The following is a 22,823-nucleotide window of genomic DNA, read 5'->3' on the forward strand; positions in this document are numbered from 1 at the left end:
TGATCCATGCAGCTGCCAACAGTAAATCATCATCATCATCATCATCATCATTATTATTATTGTTGCTGCAATTGCCTTATGTTGGCTCTTTTTTTCTCTCGCCAAGTGACTGCTGAAGTGAGGTAGAGCAGCTTCAACAGGAAGGTGCGACAGATGTGCCCAGGGAGCTGGGGGGAGCGAGGAGAAAGCTAACCTCTATCTACAACCACATCCTGCATTAATGCTGGCACTTTCTGAGGGGAGAGGGCCCTCTTCTTCCTTCCACTGTACTTTTTGAGACAGGCTTAGTAAACACATTTCATCCAGTGCATCCCTCTCAGGAATAGCAAAGGGACCCCAAACTGGGGAACAGGGTGTGCAACAAGGCACTGCCCTGACAGCCAGCACAAACCCCACCCAGAGAAACCATGGGAAGCAACGGTCACTCACTCCTGGAAAAATAAAATGTACCTAGAGGCAGCCAGCCATTTCCAAGGCTCACAAGATTTCCTTGGGCTTTCTGAATGTCACCCCAATTACTGTGACCAGAGAGGACCATCACTTACAAGCACGTTTTCAGAGTGTTGTGTGAGTGGTGGTCATGCATGCCCTCCATGCCTCCTGCTGAAAGTGCACTTCAGAAGCTTTGTAACAATTAAATGTAATGCAGCAGGACAACAGGACCTCTGGACATAACAGCTGTTTTCCGTACCGGGAATGGGCATATTGCTCATCGTAGATATATAATCCAATAAACTCAGCCTTGTTTCTATTCTAGAAAAAAATGTTTGATTTGGTCCTGTGAGCAAGATGTGATCTTTTGTAAGCTTTTGTGACTGCTGTTAACGAAAAGATGTCGCAGCAACTATTGGCAAACTTAGTTCTGCTGCTTCCTCATCTACTTCTCCCTGCTCTGCATGAGTGCTGACTCAGGTTTGACAACATTGCGGTAAGGTCAGCTGAAGCCCTCACCCCGGCCTGCCCATTCACACCACCTCAACATGTTTTTTTTTTTTTTTTAAATGCTCTTTTTAGCTCCTTTTTTTCCTTCTGGCTGCTCTTTCAAGCTCTGATCTGATGGCGCAACCCATGCCCAGGGACAAGAAGACTCTGCCCTGTAGCACCACTGCAGAATTCACTGCTTCATCAGATCACACAGCCTACTTGTTAATTCACTTAAATCACATGAAGAAACGTTCTGGCTGTAGTGAAAGGATTTAGAATAAATAATATATCTTGCTCCAAAGCGTTATTTCTACTAAAATGCAGCACATTTCAGGATACAGCCATTTGATGAATAAGCCTTCCACCATTGACCTAGCAAGCAAACGAAATGGTCAGATCTATGCCACAGCTGAAGATTTATGACTTTCCAATGCCAACTGCATTATCCCTGTGCGTGCTCCACCATCCACTCACTCCTCCCCTCACCACCTTCCCAGTCACTGCCTCCTACAGCTGCAGAGCCCTTCAAGCAACTCCAGCCTCACCAAACCCTCCCTTAGACCCTGCTCTTTATGTGCTGCCTGTTAAACTGCACAACAGCAGCTCTGCTGCGGGCACAGCACGGCTTCGGTGCACTGTGCCAAGGACAGCTCTGGTACCCTTAGCTCACCTTGCCTTTCCCCTCTGCTGCTACCTGCAGATCCACGTATCCCTCTGACTCTTGGCTTCAAGGAGCTGGAAAGGTGAACATGCAGCAAAACACAACTTGTCTTTTCTTTTTTAAATTACAACACATTGATTGGGTTTGGGTTTTTTAGTGACTTGCTCTAGCTTTGGGTAGAGACTTGTGATTTACTGCCAGTGTCATCACAACAGTACAAACCTTTGCGTGAGTCATGGCTGTATCAGCTTGGAGCTCTTCACACGCAGCCTCCTCTGCTAGATGTGGGAGAACCGGGTCCTGTCGGTGTAACTGCATCCATGCCAGAGGGCTGTCCTGATTTAATTGTTACAGATGGAGTTAAAGCACTACCAAAACCATTTAGAAAAGCCCTTGTGCATCACATTAAAGTACAGCTGGGCCCTCCCTGCTGAATGAGGATGCTCAGTGTAATCTATTACTTTCCATCCCACAATAACCCATGAGTGAGGCTTGGGCAGTTAACATTTGTCAACACTTGACCTGGTGTTTGCCTACAGAAATCCTTAATACAGAAATTTTCTTTCCTATCAGTGACTCTTTCCATTTTTCCTCCAACTTTCAGCCATCCTCCCTTCCTGGCCCCACACCCTCAAGCTTTCTGAAAAGGCAATTGCACGTACACCAGGTTTACCTTAATTTCCATTGCACTAATCTAAATTAGTTCCTAAAGCTTTGAGTTGTGGCTCAGATTAGGGACTTAGCTGCAGCTGGGCTGATCTCAAGAAACAGGTTGCCTTGTTTTGCTCAGGATCCGATAACCCTCTCTCAGGGCCATCTGAAATACTAATCAGCAGAGGGCACGCCACAGGGCAATGATCTGTTAACATCCACTGTTCCATTTTCCAGACACATGGTTTGTTCCTTTTCCTGATGGAAAGCATTTCCCTTACTGCTTGCTTTCTCCTTCTGGCCACCCAACACCATCTCCCTGAGTGTCTTTATTCAGGATGATAGGTATCCCCTCACAGCCCCAGAGTTTGAGCCTTGGAATATAAGACAGAGGCACCTAAGACTTTGCAATTTGCTTGCAGAGGAGAGGAGCTCTGGTTGAGGGGGACAACGTGGAGGAAAGCAGCAGTCTCAGGAGCTGGCAGGGATGACAACTCATAAACAGACCAGCTGGGGCTGACAGCTCCTGCCTACCAGCATGCTCCACATCAAAAAGTCCCAAACTCCTCCACAGCCCAGTTACCTATGGGCACAGGGGTGATTTTGATGTCTTGTTTAAGAATGACCCACTAGTGTCACATGCTACGAGCCCTCCCCTGTGGGCACAGTGGCTATAGCTCTGGGGCAGATGTGCGCTGAGGTTTCTGTACATGCCCTGGAGTGGATGCCCCAGCCTTGCCAGCATCAAAGCACAACAGAGGAGATTCAGAAGCCCACAGTTGCACTCCTGTGACTTGTACGCACTGGAACATGTTCTAAGATGGGAAGCCTTTTATTTTAATATTAGTATTATTATTAAGTTACTTTCCAGCATAGGCACACAGAGTTGAAGAGGGGGAAAGGAAATTGCTTGCAGGATTCAGATGGTGGGGAACCACGGCTTGCTTCAGCTGATGGGTGGGAGATACTGCATGGACATAAGCAAGCAGTCTTCCTCTCAGCTCTGTTGGCAGGAACAGCAAGAGCCGGATGCAAAAGAACAGGGAGCTGGTTTGATCCTTCTGTTCCGCCCAGCTGAATGCCAGGGGAGAGACTCTGAGAGGGGGGAATGGTGCTTGGCTTGGCCTGCACCAGAACAAGCAGGAAGATACTTGGTGTCTGGAGTCCATGTCATCAGCAGTTCATCGCACAGCCATACCAGTCCACATAGGTTAGCGTACCTATAGGAAGGATCTGGTCTTCCACCCTCCCCATAATTAGTCACAGACACAACAGCGCTACCTGGCAGAGGATTTTAGTTCTTTTTTAATTAAAGAAGAAGAACCCTAAGTAATGCTTACAAGCACACTAGCAACACATGGCTCTGTTAATAATCTTTAATTGTACTGTGCCTAGCTGTGGCATTAAAAAAAGAGTCAAAAGGAACACAGGCCTTAAAGAGTAAAAGTGAGTCACTATAGCTAGAAGGAAGGCTAGAAATTGTCAACGTCTCAGCACTGCAATAACCTAGTTATGCCCTGAACAGTCCAGTTTAGGGATAGGGTTAAAGTTAAAATTCAGGCTACGGTAGCATTAATGGTTGAGAACAGGACAAAGCCTAAAGCGCCAGTTGGCACTGGACTGCCAAAGCAATGTGTAAGCTGAAAAAAACGTATCCCCTGACAACTTCTTCCTCTGGCCCCAGATGCAGGCCTCTGGCTGCAGATGGGATGAGGTAAGAGTCTGGGACAGGAACAGGGAGAGGGTTGGGAGAGGAGCTCTGGCTGACATGGGGCTGCCAAGAGGCTTCTGAAGGAAGGAAGAGGCAGCAAAAATGTTTCTCCCCAACAACTTTTTTATGTAAATGATGGCCCAGGGCTCATTCCACTCTTATGTTTAGGGTTAAGGCATGGGCTACCTTAAAGATTGTTCCTCTGATATCTTCATGGCAACCATGGGTGGCTGTCCCTACCTATAGTTAACTTCAGGTCAGCCTTCTGCTTTAGGAGGGAGAGCAGCTTTGAAGCTTCAGTTGATGTCGTTTCCCACAGGCTGCCAAAAGAAGTAGCAGTCTTCTAAAAGATCAATCCTTTGACAACTTGATTTGGGCTTTCAGTCCTTGGCAAAGGGTTCATCCCCTGCACAGTGTTAGAGTTGGGTTACTGTTGGGAAAGCGACAAAGCCTAAAGCTCTAGTTAGCATGGCACTGGTGAGGAGCTTCTGAGGGAAAGTGCGGGCCACAGACTTTTCCTCTGATCCTTTTTTCTTCTGGACCATTGATCTGGGTGCCTGGCTAAGCATCAACTGTGCTCAAGCTTTTTAGGGCTAGGGATGGAGGAGAGACAAGCCTAGAGCTCCAGCTGGCACAAGTCTGAAAAGGGTTTGGAAAAGGTTGGAACGAACAGCAAAAATTTAGCCCCTGCTAAATTTTGCATCTCAGCCACGGCTGAGCGTATTTATCCATGGAGCAGCCCACACCCCAGCTTAGGTTTACAGTGAGGACACTTACAGGTCCTACAGCTCCAGCCAGCATGGGGTTGTTAATGCACTGCCAAAGGAGAGGCTGCAAAGAGCTTTCTCTCCTCGCAGCTGCTCCCCTCGCAGCTTCTTTATTTTGGCAATGGCTTGGTCTCTCTGGCAAATGCTCAGCTCATGCAGGGTTTAGGGTTAGGTTCAGAGAATGTCAAATCCTAGAGCTCCATGTGACGTGGAGCTGCCAAGGAGCTCCCTCAGAGGGAGGGACTGGCTTCGTTAGGATTTTGCCTTTGAAAACCTCATCACTGGTGTGGCTTGTGCTACTCGGTGATAGTCCAGCCAAGGCCAGTATTTAGGGTTAGGAGAGGGAAAATCCTTGAACTCCAGTTGGGTTGTGACTGAAAAGAGAGGCTGCCAAATTATTTCTCCTCTAATAGCTTCTTGATTTCTGCTATAGCTTGTGGTCCTTGGAAAAGGGTTTAGCCCATGCATAGGGTTAGGGTTTGGGTTGGGAGAGGAACAAAACTTAGAGCCTCCAGCACCTTGGGGCTGCCAAAGGAAAGGACAAGCTGCAAGAAGACTTCTCTGGGAGCTTCTTCATCTGGGCCCATGGCTTAGTGTTCTTGGTTAAGCTTCACTCAAGTCCGTTTGTCAAGGGATGTCAGTAGATGTTTTTCTCTCTAAATTGGTGGGAGTTTGTTGCTTATTTGTTGTGCTTTCCTCCTCAGGGTTCAAATCAAACCTTATTTAGCTGTTATGTAGAAGTCTTTTGAAATAAAAGTCCCACCCAAATCTCACAAACTTGGCTGTACCCAGTGATTGCTCACAACACTCCAAAGGAGGAAAATATCACTGATGTGAGGCAGACACCATAAATAACTCCATGAGATTGAGGCTTCTTGGCTGTGCAAACCAGAGGATACGATCTTCAGACAAATCCACCATTTTCTTAAGGTGGATAGAAGTCTACCAGAGCTCGCTCATGAGCAGATTCTGGTCATAGCATCATACTTGCAAGCCTGTTGACATTTCCACTTAAGTAGCACCAAGTAAGTCCCTCCTGGGACACAGACAATTCAACACTGTATTGCCACAACAATTGAGGTCTTCAGCAGGTAGTCATACGTGGAACAGGTGCAGCCAAACAGGTCTCGGTAAGCATGCTTGATCTGGTCAAGAAAATTTCTAGCCTTCAATTTTTGTCTTTTACTGAACAGAATCAGTGGGAGGGTTTGCTAGCCCCAAAACCTGAACAATACCCACTAAATGTGTTCTTCAATCAGGGAGTGTAAGGAATTAATGTAATGGCACACTCTTACAACCTGGCTGTGCTAAGAAGGTGATGGGGAGAGGCAGGGCTCACTTTGAGGTTCTGCAGTTTGAGTGCAGCAAGAAATCAAAAAAGCACTTGAAGCTAAACTAATTCTTTCTGCCAGAAAAATCTGGATTAAAGAGAAATGGGGGAATAACAGCAGGGCGAAATTATGAGGAAAGTAATCAGTGGGGAAAGAGAAGGCCAAGGGCTCCTGATAAGGGGAAAGGGTAGTGATCTGAGCAGGCATAAGATACAGGAGACCCTTCAGAGCTACTTCTCACCTTCAACTGTAGCAGTAAAGGGACCAGGGAGCAAGACTCTCAAGCTAATGGTCAATGGGTCAGGAAAGCGAGTGGGCCTAGTGGGATGAGAAAGGACACTCATGCCTGGCACTTATCTCAGGCAGGATAGAGGCAGAAATAGACTTGACATCTCACATTGGTTTGCACCAATTGGAAGCTGCCAGCTAATACCTGTGCCTAGGTAAAAGAAAAAAATGTGATTCAGAGGAAACCCTGTGGAAAGATGTTCACCCTCCTCTAGTGTTTCATGGATGGCAACGTCCAGGACACTACCATCTGCGCTTGCCACCAATAACTTGCATGGATCACTGATGGTGCAAGTGTTGCAGGTGGCCTTGCATGACCAGCCAGCCTGTGCTCAGACAACTGCATTCACGGTGCAATGAGGCCCAGGAACAGCTTGCCAGGCCTCCCAGCTGCCACATCAAGCACCCAACAAAACTGCTCTCATGGATAAAGCCAAACTGCTGCAGGTAATTCCCAGCAGCTATACCCATCTTTGGAGGTCAAAGAGAGCAATGTGGGTATTTGTACCTTAATTTGGTATTTCCTGCTTTGCCACTCTGAGCTTGGTGTTCTGGAAAGGTGTTCATGCTTGGCACTAACAAAGGCTGGGGTCAGCAGGGGCAGGTGGGCACAGAGGTTGTCTTGTAGTTTGTTTTTCGTTGCAAATAGTTTAGCACACAGCGAGATGTGCTGGTAGGTCCCATCACCTGCTTGCACCTGCCCGCCATTGAACGGCTTGCTGGAAACATTGGCTGGGATGGAAGTGAAGGACAAAAAAGTACAAGGTCAAAACAATGCACTTGGCACTAGTATCAAGAACCTGTTTTGGTGCCACAAAGATCCCACCTCTTCAAAAGCACACGGGGCTCAGCACAACCCGTTTCAGGTGGTGCTGCGATCTCAGCCACGTTACAGTCTGCAAGCACCAGACCAAGCATCAGTTTTAGAAGCACGGATGCAAAGCGAGTATGAACTGAAAGTAAATTGTTTATGCCCTCGCTCAAAAACATGACATTCAAATCCTATTCAGAATTAGCCCTATAAAAATCAACCAAACTTAATAGCTCATATCAAAGTTGGCCTTACTTCAGGAAAATTTCTGTTGCCTTTGTAAACACAGCTGAGTCTCCATTTTTCTCCTTCCTATTGGCAACGTACTTCACTTGCTAAATAAAGATATCTAAACAATCTCTCTTTGTACAATAATTTTTATGCTTTCCCCATCAGTCTATTTCAGTCAGTTGCCCCTACTCTGTGCACTACAGTGCAAAGCAGCATTCGGAGTATGCCTTAAAAATGTTTGGGGTTTTGGTCAAGATACTAACAGGAAAAAACAAAATTTTCTGGCTGTAAATGCAGGGTGAGAGAAGGCCCCTCTTTCATCATGTCTCTCTATGAGACAACGTCCTGCTACTGTTTCCATTACAAAAATTGCAGTTTTCTGGACAGAACTAATAGTACAAATTTACTGCAGCATAAAATCTAGTATTCAGAATCTACCAAAAATCTTTTCCATGCATAAAATATTTCATTTCTATATTTTCTATCCTAAAATCTTTATTGCTCAAAACCCATTATTTCTGCAACATAAACACTTACTTTATAATGAAATTGCTTTTCGTTTTTGCCTTCCCTTGGAACTCCCTGTAACTAATTTCCATTCATCCCCACGCCCAGAGGGGAGTTACCCTGGGGAGAAACATCTGCTCAAGGAGAACTGCAAACCGATAGCTTTTTCTGTCTAGTCATTTTAGACTTTATGCCAATGAGCAGATATCACTGTTCGGCAGACTATCACTGACTTTAACAGCCTTTTGGGTTGAGGGCAATCATAGTAGCAGTTACTCAAAAATACCCCACCCAGCTGGTTACCTGAAGCAACTGAAGTCAGCTTTTCCAGCAACCCAACAGCCAACGATGGCACATAACGGAGCAGCAAACCTCTCCCTGCACCTCCAGCTGCAAACAGCAGCACTGCTGCACCCAGCCTGAATTTCTGCCAGACATTAATGCTAAAAAGCATGAGCAGCACTAGCTTTGAATGCAGATGGGCTGGGCTAGACTGTCCATCCACTCCAGCCTTAGTCTAGTGATTTCCCATGTGGCAATCCAACCCCAGCTTTTGTCTAGAGATCGTCTTTACATGAGGAGAAACCCCTGCGAAACAAATTGTTATGATGCTGGTGTAGCCTGGTCCCTATTAAAATAAAATGGGGATGATGATGAGAGGGCACATGCATTACTAGGTCAAGAGGGAAGAAAGCTGCGTGCTTACCAGTGGTGTCATCTGAACAGTCACGTGGGCTCTGTAACCGATACATGACTTTTTAAGCACGCGTGAGTCCTTCTCACATGCTGCAGGGAAAAAGCAACTCCTCTGAGACTTGGGAAGAAGGATTTACTTGCCTCCCTATGCCTCAACTTTCAAGTACGCTCCATTAATTTGGTTTTAGATGACCCTGAAGACAGCGCACGGTTACCGTCTAATCTACTCAAATAAATGATTTGGTTAAAAAAAAAAAAAAAAAGCTGTTGTCGCTTCCATCTGAGAGCAAGCACTTCTCACTTCACCAGCTTGCACAGGCAGACCTTTGTTCAATACCCCCTACGCGCATTTCCAGCAGCCGGCACAGAGGGACAGATTGTGCTTGGCAGAGAGAGGATGGGTGTGGAGAGCATCCCACCGGCATGCTGGCCTGGTGGCTAACTGCAGTCGGGATGTGGAGCAGAGAAACTGTGCTGGTCTGTTCCAGCTGCCAGGTTTCCTTAAAGGAGATGGTTTTCCCTAGACCTCAGTATAGACCAAGTTTTGGCCCCTTGCAAATGTGCCCTGTTGCCAGTCGTTACCCAGCCATTGCAGGGCTTCTAATTCAGCTCCATGCCTCGACCAGGGTGAAAGAGGTGAGAGAGGAGAGCCGTGTACAGAGGAACATTGATTTTTAAATGGCATTTTGTCTCAGAGTAATACTCAATTAGAAGAGACTGAAACATCTCCCATTAGGCTTCTGTAAAAGGAACCTCCCCTGCGTTTTGATACCAACAGGTGCAGGCGAGGGCTGTTAGAGCCAGCCCTGCTCGTCGCCCCTGTGCGAGGGGCAGCCCGCTCCCGCTCCTGCCTGGGGCTGGTGTGAGATGGGGGCTGAACATGGACCCTCACGGAAAGTGCTAATCCCCCAGGGGTCCTGCACAGTGGAGATGTCTGTGGCCTGTCTCCAGCCCTGAGCATAGGAGTCTCAATCCGTATGCGAGACACACGTCACTGTCCCTATATTTCAACAGAGAAGACAGTGAGCATCAGCACAGAGGAAGATGAAAGCTCTGCCTGATTTTTGCATCATGCTCAGCTTCAAAAGGGCATCAGAAAGACTTTTTTCTCCCGTGAGAAGACAGAGCCTAGAAATAAGCACCAATTATTGGCTCCATCTGCACTCATATCGCTGGAAATAATTCTGAATTACAAACGTACTAAGGGCACCTTGTGCTTGTGCAGAAGCAGCACCCCCCATGGAATGACTGAAAGGGAAAAGCTTTGGTTTGGCATCCAAGTTGTACTTACTGCTTAAATAGCCTCTCTGTTAGGATCCAAGGTGTGTGTCATCCTGTTTCCCCCCCCCCCCCCCCCCCCCCCCCTTTTTTTGGTAAAAAAAATGCAAATAAGAAGAAAATGCATACAAATGCACAAGGCTTACAATTAGACAACAGGAATTTTTCTCAGCAAACATGCTACCAAAGCCCAGCAGATTATGAACAGGGGTAAAAGAGGCAGGCGTTTATAACCAGTAAGAGAGGGCAGGGATGGAAGGGCAGCAGTACAACCTGTCTGTTCGCTTCAGTCAGCTGCAGAACTTCGGCATCATAAACGTTCACGCTTGTACTGAAAACACACTCACCAACTTTCCCTGCTGACATGAAGGTTTCTTCAGATCAGATCAAAGGTGCTCAAGCAAAATTAAACTGATAGTTTAATTCTGCTACTGTGCAGCAGCTGCTTTATGAACAGACAACATCTACATCTGGAACTGTCAATCTAAAACCTTTAATTTACTTCAGAACTGAAAGCATAAAATTTTATAAAGAAGGAAAAAAAAAAAAGGGGTGTAAGAATGCCACGTGGCCATGCCTCACATTACAGACACGTATCTGCAAAATTATAATAAGAATGCCTCAATCACAATGCTGATTTTACACAAAAGCAGAATGGTTCCAAAAATGACACAGAAGAACTTCCTTTTTTGGTCTTTTTCTGGCTCTTCTAGTTATATTAGACATGCAAACTACATATATTTGCTTTTTCAAATTAACACATGGGAGACAATGAAGCAATCTTGCCTATGGCAGGTGCTGGGTGCCTACTCAACACTTACTAAACTTTCCAAGTCAGCCTTTCAGCTGAGCCAGAAGAGAAAACACAGTATCAAGGCCAGGTTCACGAACTTTGGCTGATGCCACCTTGCCAGATGCTCCGTGACAGCAGAACCTCGGTGCTCGCTGCTCACTTCTCCTCTCGGCCACAGCAGGGAGGACACCCAGCACGAACAACCACCTGCTTGGGTGAAAAGCCCTGCAAGAAGTGGGTGGCTGCCAGCAGCAGCAGTTCCTCCAGTTCTTGCCATGCCTCCGGTACAGAAACTCAGGGTATGCGGAGTAAGATGTGCTTTCACAGCACCGTGAGAAGGGGCTATTTAGCTGCGGCGTTACTTAAAGGTTTAAAGACTTCAGAGCAGGATGAGCGACCGGAGATTAAGGCTGACTTTGCAGCCTGGGGAGGAGCTGGAGTCAGGGAGGAGAGGGGGAAAGATTCCAGACTTCCCAAAGCATCTCAGACCCCAGACTAAAGAAAGAGGAGACAACCATTGAAAGGAAATTGATAGAAGCACAGCAGCAATTTCTGCCGTAGACTATGTTACAAGTGCTCGCCAAGTAATAAAAAAAGAGCTGTTTTTAGAAACCCTTCCCAAGAAGCTGGTTAATAACTCAACAAGCAACCCTGCATTCATGAGGTCACCCCCCAGCTGTGCACGGAGCGGCTCCATGCATAGCTAGCAGAAAGTCCCGTGCTTTCAGCAAATACGCTCTCAAAGGGGATGCTCTCCCTTGCCTCTCTCTACAAAGGCTGTTCGAGGCTCGCCGCATTCATCACATACCAGCCTGTTAGGAGACACCAAACTGATTATGCTTGTTTATGCTTCCAAAACTTGCTCACGGAACGACTTAATTCCTGTTATTAGCACTTGACACGATGGACTGGTTTTCTCCACATGACTGCAGCTCCACTCAGTGCTCAGGCAATCCCCCGAAGAGCAGCGCTGAGACATTCCTGCAGTTCAGCCACACCTGGGCAAGCTGGGTCTCACCTCTGGAAGGATCAATACTGGTGACTGAAAGATGTACGGCACTGTCAGTCATGCAAGTACATGTAGCATCCCTGACACCAGCCAGCTCCTGAAATTGTTGGCGTTTATCTGCTCACCCATTGCTTGCAATAGCTTTCTCACTGCTGATTGCTGGAATGATCCAGTTCTAAAAGGCTCCACTGCTGCGCTGTACATCTTAAATTATACATACACTGCTCTACCATAGGAGAAGTGCAATCAAAGTGATTTATTTCTGGGTGAATAGAAAGTGTCCCCTTTGTCTCAAAATGGTAATTACCGCAGGCCACATTCCAATACCAGCCTTAGTCACGGCCGAAGTTACTAGAACAGAGATTATTTGTGGAGCAAGGTATTTCTCAGCAGGTATCAGGATGTTGGTTTTCAGCCCTAAAGCATCTATGTTAAATACCACATCTTTAATTATTTCCATTTATCTTTAATCAAACGATGTGTAACTGCAGTGCCTCCCTTTCTCTTTGCTGATAGCTGCTCCCACAGACACACAGAAGAGCAATTAATTAGCACAAATTTTAGAACAGAAATAGCTATGCAGGCATCTGTGAAAATGCTAAAAATGTCAGGAGAAAAGCAAGATAAATGTCAATGTTATTAAAAATAAATGTCTACTTAATGCAACATTTACCTAAATGTTTGCCAGGAAAACAGTAAATACAGAATTTAAGTCCTGATGTAGCACAATCACATAAAGAGGCTCAAAATGTAAACTCCACCCCTGCACTGAAAGGCAGCCCGGGATGAAAATCTCATTCCAAGCCTTGATACCATCTGTGCTAGCCCTCTGTACAAAAGTGGATTTTATCCAACATACAGTGACTTTGTAAACAACCCACTTCCTTTTACCAATACCAAGTTTAGTTTCCTAATGTTTCCTTCCACATCCATAACGGTGCCTTATCAAACCCCACACCCCGGCAAAGTGTCGGGATTTATACTCCCTTTCCATCCATCGGGGCCTCTCAGTTGCTGCTCTGCAGAAGCGAAGTCTCGGGCCCCTGCCAAGACCTGCTGTCCTGAGCAATAAATACAAGCCCCTGTACCAGGCAAAGAATAAATGTTTCTTACATTCTCTCAGTTTATAAAATAACGCAGGTGGCTCTTCCAGTGAGCTGACTTATTCATCACCTCGGCTGTCTCCAATTTGCATGCACATCTGCAAACGTTATCAGTAATGATTTTATGTTTTCTAGCAAGCTACTGATACAAGTGTTAAACAGCGAAAGGCCAGCAAACGATCCCTGAGGAACCCTGCTATGCACACACCAGCTCAGAAACGATTCCCTCCATCCATCTCCATTTGGAGATCTGTCAGCGTCAAAACCATTTTCTGTTGGACATTATTCATTTTGTCTCTGGATCAAGATGTGAAGGAGGCCCACTCAGATGACTACTGCATCTATTATCAGGCAAGCTTGTAATCTTGGTGAAGTAAAATACATCAAGCTGATTTGACAAGATCTGTTTCCCTTAGGCTGAGGTGGATAGATGCTAACAAAGTAGTCCTCCCTTAATTTGTTATTAAAGGAGTCCTATTTTAGTCATTCCATTATTTTGCTTTGGATCAATGTCAAGCTGAAAGACCTCTACTTACCACCAGCACTCAATTGTCGTAGCATGTTAGCAACCTGCTTTTTTCCGCTTGCTGACTAAAAAGCAACATACAGAGGTCAACAGAGCTTCTCTCTCCAGGTCTTTAAAAGTTCTCGGATATAAATGTCTTGGATTTAACAATTCTAAACCATTCAGAGTCAGCAGCTGTCCTGCATAACCTTCTCTAGCTGCTGTCTCAATGGAAAACATTTCAACTTCATCTTCTGTGATAGAGCTACATTTTCTATTTGCTAGGCCATGCAAAGTTCTGTATATTAGCACTGGCTTGAACGCCAATGTCAATAGAAACCACCACAGCTGAACCAGTCTCCAGGTTGAACATTCAAAACTTCTCCCTGAAAAGTTGCTGGAAGCCGGTTTGCACAAGCTCATCCTCTCAGCTCCGTGAGAATAAATTCTTTTCTAGAACATCTTTAAGCATTTCTGGCTGAGCTATAACAATTTATTTGATGCTTGCGTGATGGAAGGAGGGAGCATAGAGGGCTCCCTGCCAAAGGGAGTTAAACTTCTTCTAAACTTGAATAAAATTAAAGCTTTGTTCCTCTTAATTTGGGTTATCAGTAAGACCATGGATCACTTGCTAATTGGACCAGACTGATTTATTCCCTCCAAAAAGCCATGCTGGCAGCAATCACCATAACACCAGGGTAAGGCTCAACTCCACACACATCAAAGGAACAGTGACAGAAACCGGCGAACGTCCTCACATGCACTGGCAGCTCCTAAACCTGCAGGGGCTGGACTGCCTGACAGGGAGAAAACTGGGACCTTGACACTGTTCAGACTAATAAGCACACGCCTGACTAAGATTTGAACAGCAGTTGTAACTCCCGTCTGCATTATTTGCCTCTGCTGTCTATAAACAGTGGCAGGCCCACATTTCTCGAATGCTCAAGGAGGAAATTCAAGACGGTAATATGTGCCTCCCCCTCGCAGGCTGGGGGGCAGGGTACATAAGTTATTGGGTTTTTTTTCACACATCGCTGCCACCCCCCCTACCCCCACCCCCCCTCGCTGGTCACTTTTGACAATGTGACGCCTGCAGCTTGATCTTCTGTGAAGTTTTGAGCAAGCTGTAAAAACTCATCTTCCTCGTGGAGGGCCGGAGATACCTGCAGACCATACAGATTGCATTTGCACGGCCTAGATATTATCAGCTAATATAGAAATATAATACCTCTTCTTGGTATCCCGGTAACATCTAACCCATCCTAATTTCCTGTTGTTTCTTTTGGGAGACAGCACATCAGAACAGCTGTGGCAGCAAATACACCCTTCAACAAGCTGGAGATGTCGCATGGAGTGCCCCTGCTCACAGCCCTGGGGTTTCCGTGGAACAGCCCCCGTTAGATGCCTGTTAGCAATCCTTCCTTTTCCATCACTTCAGCTTACTCCAGCTGCTCGATGCACAAGAACCGCAACAGGCTATAGCCAGGCAGACTTGAGTGAACAACTTCGGTCTGTTTAAGAAGTTTGCATCATCAGAGATACAGCTCTTCACCCCTCTCAGAGGAAAACTATCCCCTCCCCAATAACACTTCAAAAATCCATTACAGAATTTACTGGAACCGCTACCAATGACAGAAACCACGCTGTCAGCATGAAAGACGAAACTGCAACGTAACGAAGAATGAATGCCCACTTTTGTGCAAAACTGCGATCCTAGAAAGCTATAAAAACATTTGGAAACAACAGCTCTTTTATTTGGCTGTAATACTGCCCTCCTGTTCAATCCAGTTCGCCGAATAAGACAACCCCCATATCATTAAAGATGATCTCATCGAAAAGCAGCTCCTAGGAAGTTTTCTTGCACAGGAGGCTTTAGCCGCCAGCCCTGATGCAGTCTGACTCGGAGCGGTGTTTGCTCAGCACATTCTGGTGGTTTCAGAGACAAAGCCAGCATTCCCAAGGCTCGAGATAATCAAGCAGATGAAGTCACGCACTCCGGATGCTCCAGAAGAACTGGATTGGGGTGGGATGGGGGCGGGGGGTGGGTGCAGGACAGACGAACAACTGGGGACCACATTTAGCATTTCCACGCAGAAAAGGAGAGGGGAAAAAAGAAAAAGTGTTCCTCCTTTAATGATTCTCTACGTGAATGACAAGCTGGCATAACCAATAAAATAGCATTTGAAGGGATGAAGCATTTAACCCCAGGAGAAGTCAGGCAGCCTGTCTAAACACAGGCACTACGATAGAGCGTCTAGGTCTAGGTGCTCTCTCCAAGGACAAAGATCTTTGGTGGCTACAGAGGCAGCCTAAAGCCAGCAGCTTCTTATTTCAGGGATCTCAATTAAGCACCACCTTGTTATCGTTCCCGTCTCTGTCAAGAGAGGTACAGCTAATGCCAGTCGACAACACGTAGGGATAAAAGGTGAACCACGTGCTTAAAACAACCCTCTCGGTTTTGGAGCCTGCTTAGGGAGCAGGCTCGGGCAGGGGAGCAGTGTGGAGCAGCTCCCGGTAGCGATAACTTCAAAGGCAGCCCAAGGTTGGGAAGCAGGCCAGCATTAGATATTGATAACCACAAACATTTTTGAAAGCAACCGGGGTTTTAAGAGCCCTTGTGTTTCGGAGTTCAACTCCAACTGCTTAAGGGAAACAGATTTTTAGCCCTTTCTAGAAAACCCCAAACTAGTTGCTTAAAGACTGAAATCATTGCACTGACCTACCCCTGAACTCCTGTGCCTTCTTTTTGTATTCATCTCTGCCTGCAGGCCCTCCAGGGAGGGGTCTGGCCTCACACTGCAGTGTATTCTGGGGCTTACATTGCAATAATTATAATGGACGGCTTTCTTTTCAGATTGGGGAAGAGTTTGGTGAAAATCCTTTCCATTCACATGTGTTTTCAATCATTTTTTCCTCCTTCTTACACAGACACATATCTTTCCAACTCGAAAATACGTAACTGCCCCGCAGATAGCACAGCTGGATGGATACATCTCATTACTTTCTTAGAAGCTTCTTTTCTTCCCAATTCCTTATTTTTATTTTAACTTTTGCTTTATGCTTTCTTCTACCTGGGTATGGATTATGGGCATGGCCTCTGCTGCTGGATGGAAGTGTACTATGATAACTAATACGCAGTTTTCTGCTGCATATTAGGCACAGCCACCTGTGGATAAAATGGGAAACTCCTGAGGGGGTGATTTTGGAAGGAAAGCCCATGCTAGGTGCCATGCCAGAATTTCTCTCTGTACAAGACAGGCAGCTGCGCTTGGGCTCAATTCACTCAGATTGCCACTGAAATGGCAGCATGAAACTTTAACAGCAAAAATAGTTTATGCTTAGGCATTCCAGCCATGGATAAAACATCCTGCCGTCTCTCGACACATTGATTTCACTTCATGCTGAGTCTAGTGGCAAAATCCCAGCGCTAATGAAGTTAATGGGAGTTTCACCATCGGATTCAAGAGGGCTGGGATTTCACACAGACTCTTCAGTCATAAAATTCCTCCTGCTCACCTCTGAGCTTAAAGACTGTGCCCGTTACACCCAGCACGGAGGATCTGGGGCTGTTCCAATACCCTTTTAAGTTAATGGAAAGGCTCCCACTAACTTTAATGAGGATTGAGATAGATGGTTAGTGGATGAAAGCATTTTATTTGAGAGGAAGATGTTGTTCTACAGCCATTTACATTGCCTTTTTAACCCCTCATGTACTTTTTTTGTGCTTGTCATCCCCCATGTTGATCTCAGTTGTTGCCGATAACGATTTTGCAAGAGCCGGGGGAAAGGAGCCTTCCATCATAATAATTCCAGTTTTTATGCTTCCCTCCTCCTACCACTTAATGTGAGCAGTAACTATTGAGGAAGCCTGAATATCAACAGAAGCATTCAGGACAGAAAAATATAAAGATGTAAAAATGCACTCAGAAAATAATCTGTGTAACCGTGGTTGAGAATATGGCACAGCCTCGGTTACGCCTGCAGTATACAGCAACCTCTGCATTAAGGTAATGTATTTTGTCGGGAGGAGATATTAGTAGCCAAACAGCTGTGACAGCAGGGCTGTGCTTAAGGGAAAAGTATTACTTTTGTACCAATGCCAATCAATAAATGCGAGTTAATGCTCTTCCCTTTCTGTGTGAGTATTGTGCAGACTCATTCCTCCTCCTGATCTTTTCTGTCACCCCCTTATCCTTCCTGGCTGCATCAGCTCCTCACACTTGGGTACCTTGGCTTTCTCTTGTCCTACCCCACCCTCAGTTTTTCTTCAAATACTGTTTCAGAGGGCATCTCCTTTAAAAGGGATTGCTTACATCTCTTATTACTACCCATTTGTTTTAAATCCCAGTCCTGCAAAACTGGGAGGCAGTTTCTTTTATCCTGGATGAAGCAAGACATGAGAAAAGAGATTGCGCTGATAATCCAGGTAAACTAGGTCTGGCCCAAGTCTCCAAGCCCGTAGGAGGACTCTGGATGTCAGTGACAGCTGGATGACACCAAAGTCCATGTGAATCTCATGAAAACTCTCACTGTGTTTCCCTGCATGAAATAGAGCTTTTCTTAACATTTATCACCTTTATTTTTACTGCTCTCTTTAAGTCCCATCCTTGGTCTTATGGCATGCTTGAAAACTGAACAGGAAGTCAAAGAGCCACGTGCAGGGCTGAAATGACAGCCACAGTTACCTGAAGCAACAGGCCAGGGGGGGTTTAATTCTGTGCCACTGGAGGGAAACACGTTTCAGTCCCACCCTTCCCATCCTCAAGCCTCCACATCCCCATTTTAAAATTTTTTGGCTCCCAAGTGTATTCCCAGAACAATGTATTCAAATGGAAATGAATAATCACCAGCTTAACAAAAGTCATTAATCCCCTGTAAGCACGCTTCTGCATGAATCTATTAATTCTCATTTCCAAGTTTTCAGAATTAAAGTGTTTGATATAGTACGTGCTACCTATTCTCTTTAATTAAACAACCTCCCACTGCTGAAGTGGGTGACATATTTCATCAGTCAACAGCATGCACAGCCCTCACAGAGAAAGTTTCTGGGTTTGCCTGACACACAATAAAACACTGAACATCAGCTGAAGTTTCTTGGCTCACATTAAATCTCATTTGTGGCAGAAGCAGCAAGGAAATGAATTCCCTGGCATCTTTACGACATGTACCTTAAGAGAGAATTGCACTGTTCAGATTTATATTAAATATTCTCTGCACCCTTCTTCACTGATTGAAGCGTGGCTCTGATCAACAGCAAAAATAAATGATTATTAACCGCTAATCAGCGACTATAGGGAACAGTTTCGCAGCACCAATGCAATTTCAAGTGAATGAATGTCCATTCACCAGTGCGATTCACCACTTGGCAACTCTGACAAGGAATTTGAGTAGCAGAGGGATACGCTAAGCAGTGCTGAAAAAGAGGAGACTAGCTGTGTTTATACTTCTCAGTGCTGCAAAACACGAGGAAGAAAGAGGACCTCTAATAAAGCCGGTGGCAGAAAATACACCAAACCATTTACTTTTCTAATCCTTTTTTTAATTCCCTCTACTTTTGGGAGGCTTATACAAAGGCTGTATACAGTGCACAGAAGTAAATTTGTGGTATTTTGTGATTTCTTATCATTCTCATAAATAGGAAGTGGAAATACAACATTCTGTCAAGAAGGTGGACTTGCACACATCCAAGAAAAGCAGAAGTCTGTAGATGCTTTTTAATAGTTGTCTCATAAGCAGGACCCAAAGTTGTTCTTTTTAGTTCTATGCGTGATCAAGAAATCTCACATAATAAGCACACAGACACAAGGAGAAGGGCACAACAGCAAAAGCATCAGGGCAGTATTGGTACTGGGGGTCATCTGGCACGGGTGTCCCGCATCCATACGGGACTGTGATCCTGCTTGCACAGAGGGGCTTAGGACCAAAAACAGGCAAGCGGAAGAGCTGAGCATGGAGCAAGGGGACTCACCCAGAAGAGCTCAGACACTCGAGCAACTCATGTTTTAGGGCCCAGAACTGGTGACTGCTTTGAGACTTCTAAGCTTTTAGGTCACTTTGAACAAGCTTCGCTTAAGCATGTGCAATGCAAGCCATTTCCAAAAGTCCCAGAGGCCTAACACCATCCCCTTGATGGAATCAGATTACAAGGAAAACTTGGGTCATCCAAGAAACATCATCTAATAACAAAGTCATCTCTGGCAGTCCCAGTGGACTGCAGCGTAGGAGGCTGTGAATCACTGAAGACGTGGGAAAATGGCAGCAAGAGACAGAAAAAAAGACCAGCTCGCAGCAGATAAACAGGTGTAACCCTGCTAAACCCTTCTGCAAGCAGTTGTCAGAACCCAATCACTGCCTGGAAACTTGCTGCTCTATTCTTTAAGTAGCCCAGTTCTGATACTAAACGTCTGGAGTAATTACTGCAATATTAAGCTTGTGAATCCAGCCAGCTCCAGCCAGTAGAGAAGAAAAGAACATCACTAAGCAGCAAGGACTGTGAAGCCGAAACAAAAAGAACCCAAGAGAAACAAACCCCCAAACTTTAGCTAAGGCTTGTGTTATACCATCACAAAGATAAACATCAAAACCCATGGGATGAACAAATTGAAAACAACCACTCGTAATTTACCCTTTAAGCTCTGTCACATATTAATAGTTTTCGCTACAAAGATGCAATAAGTGACTATCTCAAAAACAAGTCCCAAAACCGGGAATATGCTGGGGGACTGTCTGCTCTGTAGTTCCAGAAGACTGAGGGAAAGTGAGTTTGTACAGTCAAAGTTTATTTTTTTAATGCTGGCTTATTGTAAATGAACTAAATATGCAAAATCCCTATGGGATGGGAATATAGGGTCCAAGAGCACAGGCACAGCAATACCACAGCGGTTCCCTGGAAAGCCGGAACATTATTCAAAAGGTGAAATAAAACAAACAAATCAAGAAAGCAGTAACAGCATCCTTTTCTCTTCCAGCCTGAGGTTTCCAAGTCCAGAAGTAGTATAATATTCTTTAAATTCTTAATAGTAAGAAGGCTTTGTCCATTAAAAATATATCTATAACTTAAACCACTTTCCTCTAGCTAGGATAAAGTAACATTAGCAAAGGGAGCTCTGTAATTGGAGGGCTGAATTTTAATAACCAGAAAATCTGGGAAAAGCCATAGCAATTCTACAGCAGAAAGCCTAGGAAGTCAGGTTCAGTTAAAGAACAGTGCAATAGTTGATACTAAAGTAAGCATGAAATCCTCTTTCATATGACATTTTCTTTGCAGATTTGGCACCAATTCCACTTTTTATCCTTTTTGCAAGATTGGTAAAGTAAATATGCTTCGCCTATGATAGTTTAGAAAACACAGATGTACAATGCAGTCAGCTGCTCTGGAACAGAAGTTAACATTTCTGATTCCCCCCTATCCTCTAAAACCAGGCCTCTTAAAATCATAAGTGCCTTAATACTTTCTGATATCAAACAAAAGTCAGTAAGAAATGAATTATATTAACAGTTTGATCCAAAGCCAAGTCTAGTCACTTTGATCTTTCCATTAAATTTCAGCCTGCCTTGGTACAAAACCTTAGAAAACACGCAAAGTAAATGTTGATGCTCTTTGTGGTTACTGTAATGTTGCAAGGCTCTTTGCAAAAGGTTTTCTCTTTCTGTGTCTCAGTTCATGGCTACTGCCCATTAAAAGCCAAAGCATTATCAAAGTAACAATCAGGGTGCCAGATAAAGGACATGAATCTGCATGTGGTATTTAGTTACAGAAAGCAGCCATGCACACAAAAGACCAGCTAGAAGTCTACAAAAACCTGTAAAAAATTAAATAAGCCCTATCATGTTCCCACACCTAAAAGAAAAATGTTAAAAAAAAAAACAAAACATGTGCAGAGGTACATGTGTGCCTACACAGGCAGCATCACAGGGTCAGTGATTTTGTCTTGTGCTTGCATAATTACACAAGAATCTTGCTGAAGTATGTTAACAAGTCTGTATATTCAACACGTGGTGAGCATTAACTGTAAGCACTTACCAGAAGACAGTACCAAGACTGGCTAATTTCCTGAGTTCTAGGGCAAGAAATTAAGATGGAAGGAAGCACTGTGAAATCTGGAGTACTGCATTCAGCTCTGGGACCCCAGCGTAAGAAGGACACAGCCCCATTAGAGTGAGTCCAGAGAAAGGCCACGAAGATGGTCAGAGGGCTGGAGCACCTCTCCTATGAAGCCAGGCTGAGAGAGTTGGGGTTGTTCAGCCTGGGGAAGGGAAGACCCCAGGGAGACCTTCCAGCAGCCTGCCAGTACCTAAAGGGAGCCTACAGGAAAGCTGGAGAGGGGCTTTTTTACAAGGGCACGTAGTGATAGGACAAGGGGCAATTGTTTTAAAGCTGAAAGAGGATACACTTAAATCAGATATTAGGGAGAAATAAATGCTTTACTGTGAGGGTGGTGAGATGCTGGAAAAAGTTGCAGAGAACCTGTGGATGCCCCATCCCTGGCAGTGTCCAAGGCCAGGCTGGATGGGGCTCTGAGCAACCTGGCGTAGTGGAAGGTGTCCCTGCCCATGGCAGGGGGGTTGGAACTAGATGATCTTTAAGGTCCCTTCCAACACAAACCATTCTGTGATTCTATGATGATTCCCTGTGGGCTGGAAAGCCCAAGGCTTACAGAAAGGGTAAATGACATTCAGAGAAAGAAGCATCTTCATTAACTCTTCCTATTTTGTAGTACCTGGCTACCTGTCATCTTATATGAGCATGAAAATCTCTAGCTGTCTAGATCATCCACTTTCTTTTTCAAGCCAGTAAGTGATGGATGTGTTTTTCACCATCAGAAAGCACAGCAGTCCAAAGCCCAGGGAATGATTAGTTCAGAGCACCATGCTTAGAAGTTCCTAACTCAATTCTACCCATCCCACCTGGGAGGAGACAGGTCCCATTCAGAAGTCAGAAAGCCCCACAAGAACTGATGGGGAACGAGCAGAGACTTCATCGGTCAATAATACTAGTAGAAAAGCTGTATTTTAGTTTAGATGCACTGTTTTGCAACAGTTATGTTCTCCTGCTTTAGAAACAGAAGTGTCACAGTGAATTTCAGTGCTTTTCAGGCCTTGCATTGCCCTAACATATGTGTACCGATAAGACTACTATTACAACTTACAGGAGCACCAGCAGACCTCTGCACTGAAAAGAGGCAATTCAGAACTGGCACGCACCGAATCTTACATGTTCTCAAGCCTTAAACATCATCAGCTCCCAATCCAACTCATATCGATGTGGATGTGGAATGATATAGACTCAACACAGAACCTCCTACTGCTCTTCCACTGATGGAGCAATCCTGTATTTTCCAGATGCTGATGGCAGGCAACATGTTCATCTGGTTATGGCAGTGGGCAGCTGGGTGCCCTGGCTGGCATGAATACAATTACACAAGAGCAGCCACTTCTCATATTCAGTGGGAAAGGTTGGTCTGAGGAGAAGCAGGCTCAAGGGGGCTGGGTTTTTTCCAAGTATCAGAATTAAAGTTGGAATAAATTTGAAGTTGTATCAGGGCTGTAAAACAGAT

At 45.1% G+C, this 22,823-nt stretch overlaps 1 protein-coding gene across 1 annotated transcript in view; it reads right to left on the reverse strand.

Moving 5' to 3' along the window:
- ECRG4 (ECRG4 augurin precursor) overlaps positions 1–9,440 on the reverse strand; it is a 47,643-nt gene extending 38,203 nt beyond the window's left edge. The window contains exon 1 of the mRNA XM_080377483.1: positions 1–9,440. This exon is cut by the window's left edge and continues 19,492 nt beyond it. The gene's annotated coding sequence lies outside the window, so the exon portion shown is untranslated.
- Positions 9,441–22,823: the final 13,383 nt, after the last annotated feature.

The sequence above is a fragment of the Falco punctatus genome (assembly GCF_963210335.1).
Source record: "Falco punctatus genome assembly, chromosome: 2".
NCBI classification, from domain to species: domain Eukaryota; kingdom Metazoa; phylum Chordata; class Aves; order Falconiformes; family Falconidae; genus Falco; species Falco punctatus.